This window comes from Hyperolius riggenbachi, chromosome 2 (assembly GCF_040937935.1).
Source record: "Hyperolius riggenbachi isolate aHypRig1 chromosome 2, aHypRig1.pri, whole genome shotgun sequence".
NCBI classification, from domain to species: domain Eukaryota; kingdom Metazoa; phylum Chordata; class Amphibia; order Anura; family Hyperoliidae; genus Hyperolius; species Hyperolius riggenbachi.
Window position 1 is genome coordinate 556386778 of NC_090647.1, and position 20701 is coordinate 556407478.

Here is a 20701-nt window from a genome sequence, read left to right on the forward strand (position 1 = left end):
AAGAAGATGGACAGAATTCAGGACAGATAACCACCATCCGCGTTCAGACGGGCGGTTCCGTGCAGCAACACATGTCTGGGTCGGCTGGGATCTCTAGTGCACATGGATGGAGAGCTACGCGCGTGCGCGCCAGAAGTCAGGACCTTTATACCAGCAGGAGATGTATCAGCTGATCAGGACGATCAGCTGATTCCTGCTGGACTCCTGATTGGCTGAGTGGCTCGGGCGGGGCGGCAGAGTCCTGCAACTATATAGTCAACTTGCTTGCCAGTTGCTGGTTGTCTGCCGTTGCGAACACTACGTGGAAGCACTCAGACCTTAGTCAGATACTACAGTGTGTTTGAACCAGGAGGACCTGGGAATTCACACTGAGCCAGATTACTTCTGTTTATCATTGTGTTATTATTCAGACTAGTTCCAGGGTGTCGAGACCACGGACCTCACACCCAAGATTAGGGAACTTGTATTATCATTGTGTTATTATTCAGACTAGTTCCAGGGTGTCGAGACCACGGACCTCATACCCAAGATTAGGGAACTTGTGTTATCATTGTGCTGTTATTCAGACTAGTTCCAGGGTGTCGAGACCACGGACCTCACACCCAAGACTATGGATACTGTGTACCATCTTAGTATACCCCAGACTAGTTCCAGGGTGTAGAGACCACGGACCTCACACCCAAGACTAGGCATTGATTGATATCTGTTATGACCTACTGCTTTCCTGACTATCCCTCTGCTCTCTGATTCGGTACCTACGCATATCTGATTATCTGTTGCCAACCCTGCCTGCCTTGGATACCGAATCAGCTTACTGTCTCAGTACCTTATCTGTCTGTGTGTTGCCGACCTGGCTTGCCTGACCTCGAGAGCTATCTCTCTCCTTTCAGAGATAGTCTCCAGACCTGCTAGTGACATCCACCTTCAAGTGTCACTCACTCACAGGTCCCTCCTACCTTCATTCTGGGACTCCACCCCTTTGGAGGTCTCAGGCTGCTGGAAGGCTCTTGTACTTCTCAAAAGGCAGTATCGCCCATACTGCCAAAAACCACCTGCTCCTCAAAGTCATTACTGTTGCACCAAACACTCACACTATCTAGGTGTCCAGAGGTTAGTTATACTTGGATTATCGGTGATTCTGCAGATCATCAATAATCAGGTATATATCTGCATTCTGGGTGATACTGCAGATCACCAATAATTAGATTCTCTCTGTGTGCTGACACCGATCGTTACATTTGCAGAAGAAGAGGAGAGGTGGAAGTAACAGTTGGATTATCTGGTTTGCCCGAGTAAACATTTGGTGTGCCCTCATTGCAGCTGTTTTTGTGAAGCTGTGAAAAAAAGCCGTTGAGTATATGGAAAAAATACATACTAGTTTTCTTGATGTTCAACAAGGTGCCATGGTTGGATCCTACAGAACACATTAATGAAAATCAGGTATGTGCAGATGGGGGATACGGTTCTCTTGTCAGGCCTCACGGGAAACGCAAAGGAAGTGTATATCCCAGTCCTACTCACAGGGGATGGTGGCCAATTTGATAGACTTTCTTGGGTCTGCGGCAGTGATGTTTGAATCCAGTCATCAGGAGCCGAGGTTCTCACACGTTTATTGCAACTCAAATTAATTGATGGTTCATCAAGTAATACACATTTCTCCATTTCTCAGTCCATCTTAAACACCGTCATGAATATGACCCTGAAGGAACAGAGTTTGACACCTGTGGCCTATGAGCAATAGTCACCACTTCGGTCAAGAAGTTTGTTCCTCACCCCAGGTCACTGTCCAGCTTGACTGTTCTGAACCATGGCCCAAGACTACAAAATATTTGTTCTACTATGGCACACTGTCCTGAAGAGAAGGAGATAGTTCTGGAGGTGCCCCAAGTGAAGTGATACGTGTGTGTACAGTACCTACTTTCCTCCCGATGAGGACACAAAACATTTACGCTCTAGTGAAGTGAAAAATATGAGTTTCATGGGTTTCACCCAGCTCTTCAAGTTACAGGTGTCTCTATATGCAAGAGCCAAGTGTGTGAGCGCCTCTGTCAGATTCAAATAGAATGTGCCGATATAGAAATGTATTCCAGTCCTTGATCCATTCTGTGTCCAATGCTTGGTCTGCTCAAATGCACATAAGCGGTAATAGTGTGAAACGAGCTTGAGGCTAAGCGAAAACATCTGAGTGAGGAAGAGCAATGTGGCTTCTAGTAGAAGTGCACAGGACCGTAGCTTCACACTAAGACAGCTTTGAGAAGAAACCATTGAGGATGAAGAGGAAATACATATTTATTTTCTAGATTTAGAGAAGAAATTCAGCAAGGTCTCATGAAGGACCCTTTACAATGTGCTAATGAATTGGGGAGAGTACAAACATTTGTTAGGGCCTGAGCCCACTAACGCAGTTGTGTGCAGTTGTGTCCACTTTTCAGCATCTGTAACATTGATGTGTTGCTGAACAGCGGACACAACTGCGCACAACTGCGTTAGTGGGCTCAGGCCCTTACTAGGCATTCCAAGTTCCTATTGATGCTGCCAAAATTACTAAAGGCCACCCAATTCAGTACCGGAATAATTTCATACAAGCGAAATAACGGCTGGGCAGAAATACGTTCACCATAATTGACTGAATTTATGGCGAGCAGCATAGAAAAGACTTTCAAATAATTGGCTACAAAATCCATTTATAACACCTGATGTAATTTATGCCGGTGATTTAGCCACCGTAGCTAAGTCGAGAGTTGAACTACTTTACAAATTAAAGGTTTGGAACCGAAGACAAACTTAAGACCATCCGCAACGGTTAGACTAAAACCGTGGTTATCCGTCACAGAAATACCAGGCGTAGCGTCATGTTGAAGAAGTTAAAAGCTTAAGATATCTAGGCTCATTAATCTTTGCAAATTGAAGGACTGATTCCCAAATAAATGAGAGATGGCTTCTGCTAGAACATTGTAGTGTTCTATTAACATACGATTTATATGCAAAGCGAAGTCAATGAGAAAACTAAAACATCTGCTTTCTCATCAGCCATTTTACCTACTTAGGCCTAAGGCTCCGAGGCTGGAGCTGAAACAACATGCTACTGCAACAGGAGACAGGCCGTGAAGATGCTGTTTCTTAAAAGAGCACTCCGATCATTAAGAAGGGATGTGGTTTAGAACCAAACCAAACAATTGAAGTTGGTGCCCATACAGGATGGATGTGCTTTGAATGTTTAGTTAGAATGGGATGAAACAGTTGTTCTAGGAAAATATCTGAACAAAGGCAGGTATAAGTAAGATAGGTGTACATGTATGATGTTTTCTAATGCAATTTTGTCACTTTGATTGTATCTTCCAGATATCTGGTGCCCCCCAAACACGTCCAACCCATTCACTTTCATTAAATTTTGGGAAGTTTATCAACAAAAATTATGATTGAATAGCTTAAAAAATGTCTGTGCTGGTGGAAGGAGGAAGAATGGCAGGGGATCAGTCCTTGTTGATCATTTTTCAATCGGATTGGGATTGATTGACTTGGCATTTCGAGTCATTATCAACTCGTGTATCCCAGCTTGGCACCTTTAGGAAGGACTGGAGTGCAATAGTTGGAAAAAGTCCAGGAAACTCTGAATAAACTGGAAGGCGTTTGGGGCCGAACCAGAACTTAAAAAAAAAACCTTGGATGAAAATAATGTAATATCTACGATTTATGATTGATTGACAGGTGTACTATTCTAAATTAGGAGCTTAATGAGGTCTGTAGGCAAGTGACTGCCTTTGTGCATGAAGGTTTGAAAGGGCAAAAATGCTGCCTCCCCCAAAAATAATCAGTTCCTGCTTGCCTGCACTGAGAGCACCGAAAATCTCTAAAATCTCACCTCTAGATAGACTGGCCCGTTAATAAATAAAACACATTTGTTATTGAAATTTTTCCTCTGAGCCTAAGCACTCAACTGTGGCTTTCCCTTTTATTGCCAGAGAAATACATGTGCATTCATGTACAGTACTTTTTTTTTACAAAAATACGGACCCCAGTTTTAATTGGTGAGCGGCATTACTTTGCAGTTCTCGAATTCAGGACGCTTTTGTTCTCGATCCGGTGCTCGCTCGGAGTCTCAGAATGTCTTTCCTCCATTCTCTCCTGGTTGAAGTACAGTACAAAGAGCCGGGGCTGTGTGTGTCTGTGTGTGTGTGTGCCGGAGTCATTGTATTTCCATCCACTCTCTGGCTACTGCCGGAATAGAATGTGACAGTTACGTGGGCCCTGCACACTTTAGGGCATTCTCTACAATTCTCATATAGGGTGTAATATAAATATTCCATGCGCTGTCTGTATCACTTCGCGGCCCTAATTGAAAAAAATGGTAGATTGATGTTAGAGATTTTTTTCTTTCTTTTCCTTTTGCCTCAATTTTTTTTTTTATCGCAGGTTAGCTGGAATTTCGCCTGCAGTGCTCTCTGGTTCCTATTGTCTCTTTTCTTTTATTCGGAGACCTGCTTTTCACATTTTTTTTTTGTGTGTGGCATACCCAGAAACTTGGCACAAAGTTGACAGCCAGATGAATAATCATGAGTGCGGACAAACGGACACAGGGCCGCCTGAGCGCCGCGCATTCTTAGAGCCCCCTTTTCAAACTTATTCTTCCTGTAAAATCACTTTGTGATTCATGTAGGCTGACATCATGTGCACAACTCCACAGAAAGTAATTAGACATCCCCTGCCGTTTTCTTCGGCTGATGAATCCTGCGGTTTGTGTTATTAAAAAAAAAAAGTGGCAATGTTCTTTGGAAGAATTCTTTTTTAATTTCACCCCAAGTTCAGAACTTTCTCTCGGCATTAGGTGGACTTGCGCTGTGCCGGGGACCTCACTGCCCGCCGGACTGGCCTTTTCATTAGAAGAGAACGAAGATGATGGTTATGGCTTCTAAATGGGTGATTTTGTTTCTTTTCGGTAAAGTGTTTCCATCTCCTGGTAAAATTATTTTCTGCCGAGTGTGACCAGATTGGCTGTTTAAAAAACATATTTTTAAAAAATATCTGGTCATAGGACAGTGGTGCTTTACAGCTGACCAGGATACAACACAAATCCTCTTGTGTTTTGCATTTAGAGGCATTGTGGGTGATTCCCCTGGTGGGAGCTCCGGGGTTCATCTGTGCTCCCCCTCTTGGTGTTGCATGTGGATTTGGGGGTCCTGGTTGGTGGCAGTGCCCAGAGCCCCCTTCTGTTATGTGCACCAGTGTTTGTGTTTCAGGCTAAACCACACCAGGTTGTTATGCGTAGGATTGGAGTACTTATTACCGCAACACTGCATCAGTTGGGTGCCGGGATAAGTGGATAATAGTAAAATATTGGTCTACCTGGCATTTATCCTAACCTTAACATTCCCATTTAAGTGCCTAACCTGAAACCCCTCCCCTAATTCCTAACCCTACCCCCCCAGCCCCTGAAGGAACGTAGCTCCTGAGTTGGGCACTACTATAGCACCAGTGCTGTAGTCCGCAACCTCCGCAATGCATTATTCGGGTGCGGCAATATCCAGGCCCCAAATGACTTCTCCTTTCGAGTTGCCAGGGCTTGGAGGAGGAATAGTATTTAACGCCGCCAGGAACTTCAGCAGCAGCAGGGAGAGCCGTTAATCATCTCGCCTGCGCACAACTCGCCGGAGGTAATAATAATAATCCGAACATTTGTATAGCGCTTTTTTTCCTGTCGGACTCAAAGCACTCAAGAGCTGCAGCCACTGGGATGTGCTCAGAAGGCCACCCTGCAGTGTTAGGGAGTCTTGCCTTGAACTCCCTACTGAATAGGTACCTACCCTGGCCAGGATCAAACCCTGATCTCCCATGTCAAAAGCAGTGCCCTTAAAGAGACACTGAAGCGACAAAAATATATGATATAATGAATTGGTTGTGTACTATGAATGAGTACTAGAAGTTTAGCAACAAAGAACATATTCTCATATTTTTATTTTCAGGTGTATAGTGTTTTTCTAACATTGCATCATTCTGTAATATGTGCAGATTACACAACACTCAGCATTCAAAATGATTCTTTCAGAGCAGTCTGTGAACTAATGACCTCTCCTCTGGCAGATAAAAAGTAAATAGTCCAATAACACTTGAGATAATAAAAGTCAGATAACAGCCTTCTCCATGACTTTGAAAGTCATAGAGCTTAATTGCTTTTTTGCATAGAGAGAACAACTGGAGTTTCTTAACTCTTCCTGTACTGGAAACAATTAGACTGATGTATCTGATCTTAATGTTTTATTTCTTAGCTGTACTACACATACAAATCATAATATCATAATTTTTTTTTTCGCTTCAGTGTCTCTTTAACCACTATCCAGGCGGGACATTATGTATCCCCCTGGAGGTGCCTAACCCTACCTAATGCCTAACAACCCCCAAACAGTGCCTAACACTAATGTAAAACTCAGGTGCCCAAACTACCGATAGTTGTAGCAGATTGTGACTCTTCAACCAGTAAATTCTCGCATCATTTAACCCAAATTTGAACTTCATCCTCCTTTAGCGTATCACATAGTTGGTTGGTGTGGTTAAAGATAATGGCAGTTGGTGCTGTGTGTTTACATTTTTCATGCCCGTCAGTAGTAAAGATGATAACCTGCAGGCTCATGGTGAATGAAACAACTTGAACGAATGACACAGCGGGGCCCATATGCAATTCACTTTTTCTCCTGACTTTTCACATAAGAGATACATTTTCATCTTGTATTTAAAGTGGAATGAAACCCAGCAATTCTTCTTTGCTCTAAAACATTATTTACAGCATATTATATATTACCAGCATTTTTTTACAGAACAGCATTCAAAGGGTTAAACACAGGACAGAAAAGCTCAATGCCGGGAAAGCTGGACGCATCCAAATAGGAGATAATGTTATCTTGTGTTTAATTGTATCAAGTGAGGAATGTAAACAAACACTTCTCTGACACTGCAGAGTCTCCTGAACACAGACAGACAGTCAGAAAGCATTTCTGCTTATGTTTCAAGATAGGAAAAAAAAACAGTTATGAATAAAATGCAAAGTCAGCTCTCAGAGCAAAAAAGTGTACTTTGGAAACTTGTAATTTCTAAATGAATAATAATACTTATGCACACAAGCAAATATGATAACTGTACGGCATTTAAAAAAGTAGGAAAACCTGTTTTTATTGAATATTATGTCAGGGTTTTATACCGCTTTAAAGTAACCTTTCAGCACTCTGAAAAAGCACCAAAAAGTATGTGGAAGGGAACTATAAAACTAATCTGGAGTATTCTGTTGCTTGCTGGTGGCTGAAAAGACATTTTATTGACAAGTTTGAAAATATCACCTAGGACAAAAAAGTGAATTGCATATGGGCCCTGGTATCAATCATTTCTTCATCTATCTTCTATTTGTTAACTTCTTACTTTGCAATGTATCGATTTTTTTTTTTACCCCTACTACTATCTTTCAGTATAGTTCCTTTTTAGGGGGGGGGGGGGGGGGTGGCCTAGAAGGCTGTCTGAGTAGGTTGAAATTTGCAACTGTAAAAATTCCGTGGTACAGGAAGTGGTTGGCGAAGGAACTGGATACTTTTGAACAGATATTTTTTTTTCTTCATTTACTAATTAAAGTGAACCTCCGGACTAAAAATCGACTCAGCAACACTGAAAAGGTCTGGTGTTTCTTTAACAGATTCACAGCATCAGAACTTTGTTTCTCTTATACAAGTCTCATTTTTAGCTGCACAGAAGAAAACTGCCCGGGCATTTTTCCCCTGATGCTGTGCAAAGCATGATGGGATTTCTGATTTTGTTGTTCTTGTTCTGCTGTTTTGGTGCAATTTTTTTTTTTTTTTTACATCTTGAATTTAACATTTGAAGCCTAGCGTGTGCAGCTGGGAGGGGTGATCAGGCCCAGGACAGTTGGAACTGTGTCTCCTGCTCCTTGTCACCTCCTTTCAACCAAAAAGATGGCTGCCCCCATGTCAAAGATGGCAGCCCCCATGAATCACAAACATTTGCCTGTTCTTTTAAAACAGGGTGGGTAAGAGATTATACTACCTTTCTATTCTAATTAACATAACTAATGTAACTTGATGACAGTATGTTTGTTTAGGCTGAAGTTCCCCTTTAACTAATGGTGGCCACTAATGATCCAATCTTTTTCATCCAATCTTACCAAATCTATGTAGTATAAGGGTAAATTGAGTGAATATACTGAATGGATACTTCAGGCAGTTACCTTATATTACATAGAAATGGTAAGATTGGATGAAAAAGATTGGATCATTCGTGGCCACCTTAACCACTTGCCGACCGCGCACTCATACCGCGCGTCGGCAAAGTGGCAGCTGCAGGACCAGCGACGCAATTCTGCGTCGCCAGCTGCAGGCTGATTAATCAGGAAGCAGCCGCTCGTGCGAGCGGCTGCTTCCTGTCAATTCACGGCGGGGGGCTCCGTGAATAGCCTGCGGGCCGCCGATGGCGGCTCGCAGGCTAAATGTAAACACAAGCGGAAATAATCCGCTTTGTTTACATTGTACGGTGCTGCTGCGCAGCAGCGCCGTAAGGCAGATCGGCGATCCCCGGCCAATCAGCGGCCGGGGATCGCCGCCATGTGACAGGGGACGTCCTGTCATTGGCTGCACAGGACGGATAGCGTCCTGTGCAGCCCGGAACACCAGGGGGGCCAGGTAGGAGAGGGAGGGGGGGGGATTTCGCCACGGAGGGGGGCTTTGAGGTGCCCCCCCGCAACACCGGCAGGCAGAAGCGATCAGACCCCCCCAGCACATCATCCCCATAGTGGGGGAAAAAGGGGGGCGATCTGATCGCTCTGGATGCACCCTGATCTGTGCTGGGGGCTGTAGAGCCCACCCAGCACAGATCACAAATAACAGCGCTGGTCCTTAAGGGGGGGTAAAGGGTGGGTCATCAAGTGGTTAAGGAAGTCCTAAACAGACCAAGACATTCTGATCAATGGAATGCTCCGTCCTCCATTTTAAAAATGGACATTACCCCTTAACAGCTTCCTGGTCAGCACACTGCTAAACTAATATCGCCCACTTGAGTTATAGGGAAAAAATGGATATTACCTTGCACATCAGTTGTTTTTTTCAGTTATAACTGATAACAACTGATATATAACTGACAGCAACTATATTTCAATTCTGACAAAATCTTGTCAGAACTGGAAGGAATCTTTGCTAGAAGGAAGTAGTGAGCTTCTGAGAGGAACTGATGGCGAGGTAAGTATGTACCGTAATATTCATTTGCAGGTACATCATGTGTTTATTTTGAATAATTTTACTCAGTTCAGGTTCACTTTAAAGTGAACCTCCGGACTAAAAATCGACTCAGCAGAACTGAAAAGCTTGGTGTTTCACAGCATCAGAACTTTGTTTTTCTTACCAAAGCATCATTTTTAGCTGCGTTTTTATCTAGCTCCACCCATCAAAGCAAAAAAGCCCGGGTTTTTTTTCCCTGATGCTGTGCAGAGCATGATGGGATTTCCTATGTTGTTAATCACGTTGCCTAGCAACTGGGAGAGGTGCTCAGGACACAGGACAGTTGGAACTGTGTCTCATGCTCCCTGTCACCTCCTTTCAACCAAAAAGATGGCTGCCATCTTGAAATCAAACATTTGCCTGTTCTTTTAAAACAGTGATTATATTACCTATTTATTTTAATTAACATAACTAATGTAACTTAATGACAGTATGTTTGTTTAGGCTGGAGTTCCTCTTTAAGGACTGCATCAGCATTTGTGAGTAGAACAGGAAAACCTAACTGCATGTCTGAGCAGAGAAGCCATCTCCCCCCTCCCCGGTTTCTGTGCCGCCGTGGCCCGAGGTCTCCAGCTCACACTGACTTATGAAGAATCGGATTTTAATGCCCCAGTAGGAACAGGACACGCGGCAGCAAACGCACATTGATACAAAAGCTGAGGCGTAGAATTACATATTGACACAAAATGATGGGAAATAGACTTGTAGAATTACATATAGATATAAAATGACACAACGTAGACACGTAAAATGACATATAGATATAAAACGACATCAGGTAGACAAGTGGAATTACAGATGGATATTAGGTAACGTGAAGTCGACAAGTGCGATTATATATAGATATAAAATGATACAAAGTAGACAAGGGGAATTGCAGATTGATGGGAAATGACATAAAGCAGACAGGTACATGGCTGCACAGAGTAATTTCTGAATAATGGAAGTCCCTTGAGTATTTTTTTGTTAAAGAGAAGCAGCCCCCACTTAAAGTGAATCGAAGTGCAATTGTGTACGATGGGAAACTTTAGCCTGAGTTGCAAACTGTGCCCGCCCCTTCCTACCTCACTAAGGGGGTGTGGCCCTGTAAAAAAGTTTTTTGCTACATCTTTAGAGTTTCGCTCTAAAGTGAACCGAGCAGCATATTTAGTCCCCTGAGCGTCTCAATAGCAGATTAAAAATGCATGCTAACAATGTGGCTCCATTACTACATTTTGGGATGGGGCATGGCAGTTTGTAGCATGACAGCACTTGTTCGGGACATAAGACAAGACAATATACTCCTGTACATCGCTGCGGAAGATGTTGGCACTATATAAACACTAAATAATAATAACATAGCTCCCAACTATCCCTCTTTTGGAGGGACAGTCCCTCTTTGGGAGCCCTGTCCCTCTGTCCCTCTTTCCTCCTCATTTGTCCCTCTTTCAGGACTTTGTCCCTCTTTCTATGTAAATATATATATATTTCTCTACTAAAAAATGTGTTTGATTGACTCTAATCTTTATTCCCATCCTTTACATTGATATTTTACTAATTTTAAAATTTTAATATGAAGGAAAATGAACCAGGATAGAAAGGACCAGTGTGGTTTGAATTATAAAACAACATATTTTTCTTATGAAATCTTTATGGTATGCGTGATTAGGGGCGTGACAGGGGCGTGATCAGGGGTTTGCCAGGGGTGTGGCTTAAGTGTCCCTCTTTCTCATCTCAAATAGTTGGGAGGTATGTAATAATAATCACTTAACTTGTGCAGGGTAACATGGACAATTGTTATGGGGGTACTACGCTGTAATTGTTTCTTATGCTGGAATGCTTGAGCTTTAATATTTTCTGTAGTCAGAACTAGGGAATTGACTTGTACTGAAAGTCCGTGTGTCACGTTTCTCTTACAGACTCTCATCCCCTCCATATGTAGTGGTATGAGCGGCTCCGCCCCCTGCACCTGTTGGTTTGCTTGGTTCTAGGATCATGTTGCTGATGCCTTGCTGTGCCAGTCCTTGCTCCTACAATCTAACATTAGATGCAGGGGCAATCCTACCATGAAGCCATCTGAATCAAGTGATTCAGGCGGCAAAATGTAAGGGGCGGCGTTTGGACAAACAGTTCGGGCACCTTCCTCCTCTACACTCTCCCGCCTGCCTTCCTGCATCCCCGCATCCCCATCCTCATTAAACCAGTGGCACCTGCCGTCCTTCCCAATGACAGCATTGATAAAGAGGAAGCGTTGGCACGTGACCAATTGAGTGGGGATGCTGGCACCAGACCGGCCAATCACTGTACTCGATCAGAAGCAGTGACATCTGATAAAGTCCTAAAGAAGCAGCGTGCGGCTGTGATTGGCCGGTCTGGTGCCAGCACTCAAGCCTGATTGGTCGTGTTCCAAACCTACCCTCTGACTGGCCATGATGATCTCTCGGCAGTGATGGGGTTTATATAGAGGTATATATGATGGGGGTATATATATATATATATGTCAGCGTTCCTGGGGGGTGGGGAGCACATGGTCCTTCTTAGCTCCTGGCTCTTTGACGGGTGCTGGGGAGATAAGGAGAGACCACTGCACTGAAGGGGGTGGAGAGTAGCAGACAATACGTAGCAGTGATGAACCAGTCAGAACTAGACCTGCTGTGTTTTTTTTCCCAGCTTTGGATAAACTTTAAGCATTTAATAGTGGCACATAATTAATGATTTGCCACCTGGATCCTCTCCTGCCAGTCCTCACATGTAAAATCCCCCATCTTCCAGCAGCGGGTGGCACGGCCGTATCTTGTGTTTACATCACCTGAAAAGCTGTGTGATGAGTGTGTTTGTACTATGGCTGCCAGATGCATGTATATGTTGATATGTATACATAGGAGTCTATTCCCACACCCAAATCCATATCTAGTCATTGAAGCGCGAGTCAAGGTGCCCTGTGGACTAAATGTAAATATCCTTCTCTCTGCAGAATGAAGAAAGAGTGCTAAGAACTGCTGCGGCTGCTCGATACTCTCACCAGACTGCCAGGTAAGTGCAGATCCTCTGTTATCCCCATTTATTATCCCTGTTTTCTCTGTCTGCGGCTGCTGATAGGAGAGCTTATTGTAGGGTCATTAGATCAGCCATTAACTAATGCCTGTCAATTATTTCCATATAAAGCCTTGCGTCACTGAGAAGTTGTCAGTCGTAAAAGTTTCTGATCTTTCTCAAGATGTTTGTTCAGCCACTCGTCAGACTGGTTCTCCTGCCTGTTAGACAGATCTCCTCTAATTATCGATCGGTCGTCCCACAGACCATAAAATGGGAGGGTTCTGCCTTGGAAGATGAGGTAATTTGACACAGTTGCAGGAGGGAGAGCAAGCCCAACTAAAGGAGAACGGTACAACTGGTGGCCCCCGGGCCCCACTCACTTGCCCATACTGTTATTTATGTCAGGCCCCCTCCTTTGTTCTAGGCTCCGCCCCCCTCCCCACTGCCCGGACATTGAGGGCCCGTTTCCACTATCGCGAATCCGCATGCGCTGCCCGCATGCGGATTCGCACAGTCAGTACAAGTGGATGGGACTGTTTCCACTTGTGCGTTTCCCCGCACGTTTTTCTGTGCAGAAAAAATCTGCAGGGTAGGGGCCTCAGAATTCGCCTGCGTGTGGAATGCAGGCGAATCGCACGCAATGTATTTAATAGGGAAATCGCATGCGTTTTCCCCATGCGTTTTTTGCCGCGATTTCGCATGCGATTTCGCATAGGTACCCATGTTAATTCACACAGGCAGTGACATGGTTAAAATCGCATACAGCCTTACCTATGCGAAATTGCATGCGAAATCGCGGCAAAAAACGCATACGGAATCGCACCCGCATGCGATTTGCCTGCAGTGATTCGCCGGCGATTTCGTAACGCTATAGTGGAAACGGGCCCTGATGCTCTGTCCCCAGCTCAAAAATCCGGGGCTAGACACACCCCCTGCTCATGAAGTTGGACAGCACTGCACTATTGTTTGACACTACAGAATGTTAAAGCAAATTCTCTATCATTGTGGAATAAAATGTATTGAAAGCGTATTTTGTAAAGCTGGTGACATTGTTTAACTGTAAAGGTCCACTGATGGCGAATTTGCATTGTGAGAGTTTGCATTAGTACTGTGAGCAATGCAATTTTGATGGGATATGTTCCATCGAATGCTCATTTTCGTGGTCCGATTTTCACACTTCGCATCCATTTCCCATGTAATAATTCTCAATTACGTTAGACGCTTCAGAAGATTTGCATACACATTTGCATAAAATAACACGGATATTTGCATACAGACAAATACATGCGAAATGTGATATCCTCGTGGAAACGGACCCTAAAGTGGACCTGAACTCTTGCACAGGACAGAAGGAAAGCAGAGAGAAATACACCTTGTATGTGTTTAGAGAGTATGACTGTACAATTCCCCCTCATTTGTGACTAATCTGCAGTGTAATTTGATCCCTCAGCGGTGTAAACTCAGGAATCTCTTCTGCCTAGGCAGAGCAGCTAATATGTAAACACTGGATGTTAACCCTATTTCTGCTTCCATGAAAGCAGGAAGTAGAAACAATGCAGATTTAATGCAGGATTTGTATCAGCTGCAACAGATACATGTTTTTCTTTAATGGCTGTTATGCTGTAGCTTAACTTTTAGAGCAGAGAGAAAGTGCTGAGTTCAGGTTGGCTTTAGCTACTTAAAGAGACACTGAAGCGGAAAAAAAATGATGATATTATGATTTGTATGTGTAGCACAGCTAAGAAATAAAACATTAAGATCAGATACATCAGTCTAATTGTTTCCAGTACAGGAAGAGTTAAGAAACTCCAGTTGTTATCTCTATGCAAACAAGCCATTAAGCTCTCCGACTAAGTTAGTCCTGGAGAGGGCTGTTATCTGACTTTTATTATCTCAACTGTAATTGAACTTTTTACTTTTTCTCTGCCAGAGGAGAGGTCATTACTTCACAGACTGCTCTGAAAGAATCATTTTGAAAGCTGAGTGTTGTGTAATCTGCACATATTATAGAATAATGCAATGTTAGAAAAAACACTATATACCTGAAAATAAAAGTATGAGAATATTTTCTTTGCTGCTAAACTTCTAGTAATTATTCATAGTACACAACCAATTCACTATATCATATTTTTTTTTTCGCTTCAGTGTCTCTTTAAGGACCATGATAATTGAAATCTACGCTCTGTTTTGATGGCTATCTGGCTGGCAGGGCGTAGATTTCAACCCTGCGCGCATCCACAGTTTTGTCGTTCCTGCCACTGAATCCCCGCCGCAGATCATTAGCTCAGCCTGTCTCTATGACGGCAGAGCCATGTGAGCCGGTCAGGAGCCGATTTCATTGGCCCTGTCTTTCAATGTAAGCTGCTCCCATTGGCTTACATTGATAGGCAGGGTCAGCAGCCAATGAAAGCAGCTCCTGACTGGCTCACAGGAACTCTGCTGTCATAGAGACGGCAGAGCGGGTGGCCTGAGGTTCCCGACGTGCGGCGCTTGTGGCAGGTATGTGCGTTGATTCGTTGGGATTCTGCCGTTTCTGTACCAGCATTCTCTGGTCCTTAAGGGGGCTGAGACCGCTGGTACTTACGTGGTTAAGAGGGCACTGAGCACAAAACAAATAATCAGTGAGTTTATTCCAGGAATCTCCTAAATAAATGAAGGGAGGGAGTAACTTTGGCAGAGCTGTCTGCTTTGATTTACATGCCCATCTGTAGGCACCAGTATGCTGCTTGAAGGACTCTGGAATCTCCAAGAGACCAACTATAGAAAGCTTCTCCTCACCTTGTCCCAGGAACACTTCTGCTCCTCTCTTTACTTTTGTACAGCTCATATATTTTATACAAAAATATTATTACCATAAATAAAGTGCACGTCATTTTACATTTCATTAACAAATTATCTTTTATTAATGGCCTCAACAATATGTGTCCAGCCAGTGCATGGACGATAGATTGTCCATGTCTAATCTTTGGGGCCTTCAGGCTAAATATCTACATATACAGTACATAACTATAACAGGCAGTCATATCTATGATAGGACATCAGTTGTGCTCTCATTGCCCTTCCTAGGATAACGTGTTTGTGGTGCCCCCATTCCATGTGCAGCTCCCACATCTCCTTTTCTCTGCATGACGCCTTCTGTGTGCAGCACCCTTCCCCCCCTCAAAGCTTCCTGCATGCAGCCCCCCCCCCCCAGTCTCCTGCGTCCAGCACCCCCCCCCCCCTCCCGAAGCCTCCTGCGTGCAGCACCCCCTCCTCCCCCAAAGTCACCCCCTCCTCTGTATGATCCCTCCTGAATGCAGCATCCCCTCTTCAGTGTGCAGCCCCTCTATGCACTTAAAGTCTCCCCCCCCCCCCCCATTTCTTATGCCGTCCCTCTTTTTTCAGCAGCCCACGTCTTGTGTATGCTGGAGCTCACCCTTTCCATATGCCACCATCTATTCATTGACAGTACTGTTCCTGTGTGCATCTTCCTTCTGCAGCACCTCCCACCCATGTGCAGCCCACCTCTTCTGTATGCAGGAGCTCACCCTTTCCGTATTCCCAATCTATTCATTGACAGCCCTGTTTCTTTATGCATCTTCCTTCTACAGCCTCGCACCCCCTCCCCTCCTCGCCCATGTGCAGCCCCTGTGGGTTGTGGCCTACTTGTCCTCCTCAGATATCTGGCCCTAGGGGTAGGCCAGGCAGAGGGTGTCTTTGAGTGGAGTGCAGCTTATGCAGCTCTCTCTGTTCTCTGGATAGAACATAAAGTTCCTCTCCGATCGCCTCTCATCCTCCGTCTTTTTATCTGCGGCCCATAAACATGTGTAACATTTTTCCGTCTGATCTCTCTGCTGCGTTTTTCATCCATAGCTTAAGTAGATTGTTTTCTTTTTTGTAGCTGAGTTTTATGCGGTCCCATGATGTCAGCGTACACATTAAAATATTTGAACGCCATTCAAAACAACCGTCTCTCATCCCCGGCCCGTTCCAGCTCGTGGGACTGGCTCCGTACATCCCCGCGCCGCTCGCTGGGGGGTTTGGTCGCCACACCATCGTTGGGCAATCAGACTCCATAAAAAAGAGAGAGAGAGAAAAGGTCGTTGAAATAGTCTATTTGCACTTGGTTTGTTTTGAATGCATACATTAATATTAATATGGTTTAGAAGGAGACAGGTTGTACTTTACTTTGGTTGGAATCTGTTATATAAACATTACCGGTTACAGGAGGGCGTTATTAGCGAGGAGAAGATCATTAACCCTTTATTTATTTTTTAAGTAGGCCTGAAATGTTGTGAAGCAAAACGTCTGCAAATCGGATTCCGTTTCTCTTAGTAGACAAGTCACAGTATTTGGAGGGGCACATTTAAAGCAGGATGAAACTTCATAATAACCTAAAAAAATAAAATAAATAATCCAATAAGAAATTATGTAGATAATTTACCTATCCTGTTGTTTTTAGTGTTCGCTGTCAGATTGTAGAGACATGTGACATGAAAAAAGAAAATAATATTTCTGCTGGTTTTCATCTTTACTGTTTCTCTGTGATGCTAAAAGTTACATTACTTCTGCCCCTTTGTTTCTTTCTTTCAAATCATCCAACTCTGACTCCTCAGTTTATGAAACCATGACTCCAACTCCAATTACCCAAAATTGCTCCGACAACTTGACTCCACAGCCCTGCAAGAGTGGCCAGTCAGAATCCTTGATCAAGAGAGAAACTGGTGCCATGAGTGGCCAATCAGAATCCTTGATCCATCGAGTAACTGGAGTCAAGAGTGGCCAATCAGAATGCTCGGAGCAGTTGTCAATAAAGTCCAAAAGTTAGCGTTGCAACACCCAGAATCCAGAGGTGACATCACTGTCTGCAACTAGCGAATCATAGCCAACAAGTTTTAACAAGGAACGCCTGTCTTCATCAAGGCATGTCCTTTTGGGAGCCTATCCATCTTTTAACCCCCTCAGACGGAGATGCCCTGATGAAGAACGGCGTTCCATGTTGAAACACGTTGGCTGTGATTCGCTAGTTGAAAAGAGTGATGTCACCTCTGGACTTCTGGGTGTTACAATGCTAACTTATGGATAGTATATAGTTAGTGGCCGGGACCATCGGTCTGGGGAGCTACTCCTGAGGATACCCTTCCCCCCACTCAAATAGTTGACCATGTAAGTGATCTGCTAATGCCAGGTTATGAAGTGCTCGTACTTTGAACTACTGGACACTTTTAGCTTTCCCTAGATATAAGCAGGAGTTGTATTGCAATCATTCATGCACTGGGCACCTTTCTTGATCGCCTGCAAGCACTGCAAGTATTTACTCCTCTGCAGCCAGTGACTGCTGCCATCACAAGATATTTTGCATGCAGAAAGGGTCCGGTCTACTGCACCATAATAGAGTAAATTGAGAAGAGGTGTATTAGCATGTCACGGTGTTGAAGTATGAATGTTAGTGCCTGTTAGTGTGTGGAGTGCTGTTTTTTATGTTTTACATATCGTTTGGTATGGGAGATTTCACACTCTCCTAGCAGCTGTGTATAGTTTATATGGAATCGCAAGCGCTACAACTGCTATTCCATTTAGTGCTATATAAGTACTTTACATAATAATAATAACATGGTAGGACATTAGACTATGACTATGGTAGGATTAGATTGTGAGCTCCTCTGAGGACAGTCAGTGACATGACTATGTACTCTGTAATGTGCTGCAGAAGATGTCAGTGCTATATAAATACATAATAATAGTATGGTAGGACATTAGGTTATGACTATATTAGGATTAGAGTGTGAGCTCCTCTGAGGACAGTCAGTGACATGACTATGTACTCTGTAATGTGCTGCAGAAGATGTCAGTGCTATATAAATACAGAATAATAATATGGTAGGACATTAGACTATGACTATGGTAGGATTAGATTGTGAGCTCCTCTGAGGACAGTCAGTGACATGACTATGTACTCTGTAATGTGCTGCAGAAGATGTCAGTGCTATATAAATACATAATAATAATATGGTAGGACATTAGACTATGACTATGGTAGGATTAGAGTGTGAGCTCCTCTGAGGACAGGTCAGTGACATGACTATGTACTCTGTAATGTGCTGCAGAAGATGTCAGTGCTAAATTAATACATAATAATAATATGGTAGGACATTAGACTATGACTATGGTAGGATTAGATTGTGAGCTCCTCTGAGGACAGTCAGTGACATGGCTATGTACTCTGTAAAATGCTGCAGAAGATGTCAGTGCTATACAAATACACAATAATAATATGGTAGGACATTAGACTATGACTATGCTAGGATTAGAGTGTGAGCTCCTCTGAGGACAGTCAGTGACATGACTATGTACTATGTACAGTGCTGCAGAAGATGTCAGTGCTATATAAATACATTATAATAATATGGTAGGACATTAGACTGACTATAGTAGGATTAGCCTGAGATGTACTCTGTAAAGCACTGTGAAAGATGTCAATACTATTGAAATACTAAATAATAATAGCAGCCATTATTTCCGCTCTCTGGGGTACCAGTTCTCACCCCCACATCCTTTGCCGAGTTCGTCCTGTTGTCTGGGGGGGGGGGGCACCAGCCCAGTGGCAGCATTTAAATGTGCTCCTGAATATTACAAAGGGAAGAAATGATTCTGTTTGGAGATTGGCCTGATTACCTATTAGCCTAACCTATAATTGTAAGATGAATCTATCTGCTAACAGATTTTCAAATTAAAATGAGCATGCTCCCTACATCCCTGGAGGCATTTAATCACAGGGAGAGCGCTGTAAATGGACAAGATTCATTATCTATTCAGGGCATGATTATTATGAGGTGTTTTACATTCGCGCACAGCACAGCCAGCGTTCGGCAAGCATCACACCTCGCCAGCGCCTTTTAAGGATGCAGTGCCGTCATTTTGGCAAGCCGGGCAATGTTTACATTCTGGAATACGTGGACTGTGTTCAGCGAGATGTCTTCGCCCAAACTTAACGCGTCGTTAAAGTGGCATTATGGATTTCCAGATCTCCTGGACGACGTGGCGCCCTTTTATCTAAACTAGTGGGTGAAAATGATCTGAATATATTTATAATCGCGAGTCTGCAGGAACATAGGCACCAGCGTTCCAGGCTGTTTCCAACTTCGTGATTTTTTATTCTTTTTTTTTTTTGGCACCTGTGGATAAGTGTTCCTTGTTTTCCTAACTTTGCCTCTCCTTTTGAACTATGCAGATTGCCTGGCTGTCCTCCTGATCCTCTGCCTCTAATACTTTTAGCCATAGACCCTGAACAAGCATGCAGCAGATCAGGGGCTTGATTTACAAAACGGTGCTAACTTTAGCACTGGCCCTTAGCACGTCTAAACTCAGTTGAAATGTGAGAAGTAGTGATCGTGCGCAAAGTTTTGCGGGCAAAGTGTTGCGCGCGCACTGCACAGAGCGCAGGGCGCTCCGTGCGAAGTGCCCACTAAAGCCTATGGGACTTAGCGCACGCATAGGACTTTGCGCGCGCAAAACTTTGCGCGCGGTACTTAGCGCACGATCTGAGAAAACTGGTGCTAACCTACTTAGCACCCTGGTTAGCACGCCTTAAGACTTTAGACGTGCTAAGTAGGTTAGCACCTCTTAGTAAATCAAGCCCTAGGTGTTTGACTTATGTTAATTTTGACTGGATTAGCCACATACTGAATTCAGGTGTGGGATTCAGACACTACTGAGGCAAGATCAACAGGATGTCAGGCAACTGGCATTGTTTCAAAGGAAATAAATATGGCAGCCTCCATATGCCTCTCACTTCAGTTACTCTTTAAAAGTTGTGAGATTACAGTGGGGTAGTTTTTGTCTCTTCCCCTCCCACGTCAATGAGATTTCCCTGGAGTAGGCTGTGTACCCTCCCAGTCCTGAGACTTACCAGTTGCGGTTTGTGGCGCCTCTTCCCCCAACAAGTGAGAAATTAGTGTATCGGCAGAGCTCATTGACTACCTCTGTTGATTTCCACAAAATATGCACTGTTGGGGCCCTTGAGGACAGGGTTGAGAAACCCTAGTCTAGAGCCTTCCTTATCTTCCATATCCTAGACTCTTTCTCAGCTTCTGCATCCTAGAGTCTTCCTCAGCTTCCCTATCCTAGAGTCTTCCTCAGCTTCCCTATCCTAGATTCTTCCTCAGCTTCTCTATCCTAGAGTCTTCCTCAGCTTCTCTATCCTAGAGTCTTCCTCAAGTTCTCCATCCTAGAGTCTTCCTCAGCTTCCCTATCCTAGAGTCTTCCTCAGCTTCTCTATCCTAGAGTCTTCCTCAGCTTCTCTATCCTAGAGTCTTCCTCAGCTTCTCTATCCTAGAGTCTTCCTCAAGTTCTCCATCCTAGAGTCTTCCTCAGCTTCTCTATCCTAAAGTTTTCCTCAGCTTCCCTATCCTAGAGTCTTCCTCAGCTTCCCTATCCTAGAGTCT

The 20701-nt window shown here is 43.9% G+C and overlaps 1 protein-coding gene across 9 annotated transcripts in view; it reads left to right on the plus strand.

The window, feature by feature from the left end:
* The window catches only part of ZBTB20 (zinc finger and BTB domain containing 20), a 1072531-nt gene that overhangs the window by 294474 nt on the left and 757356 nt on the right, over positions 1–20701 (plus strand). For 8 of the 9 annotated variants that reach the window (XR_011026572.1, XM_068270868.1, XM_068270867.1 and 5 more), the window contains one exon: positions 12217–12275. The gene's annotated coding sequence lies outside the window, so the exon portion shown is untranslated. Of the gene's footprint in view, positions 1–9574; positions 9640–12216; positions 12276–20701 lie in introns of those variants that run through there. The other variant, XM_068270871.1, reaches the window with a different exon arrangement.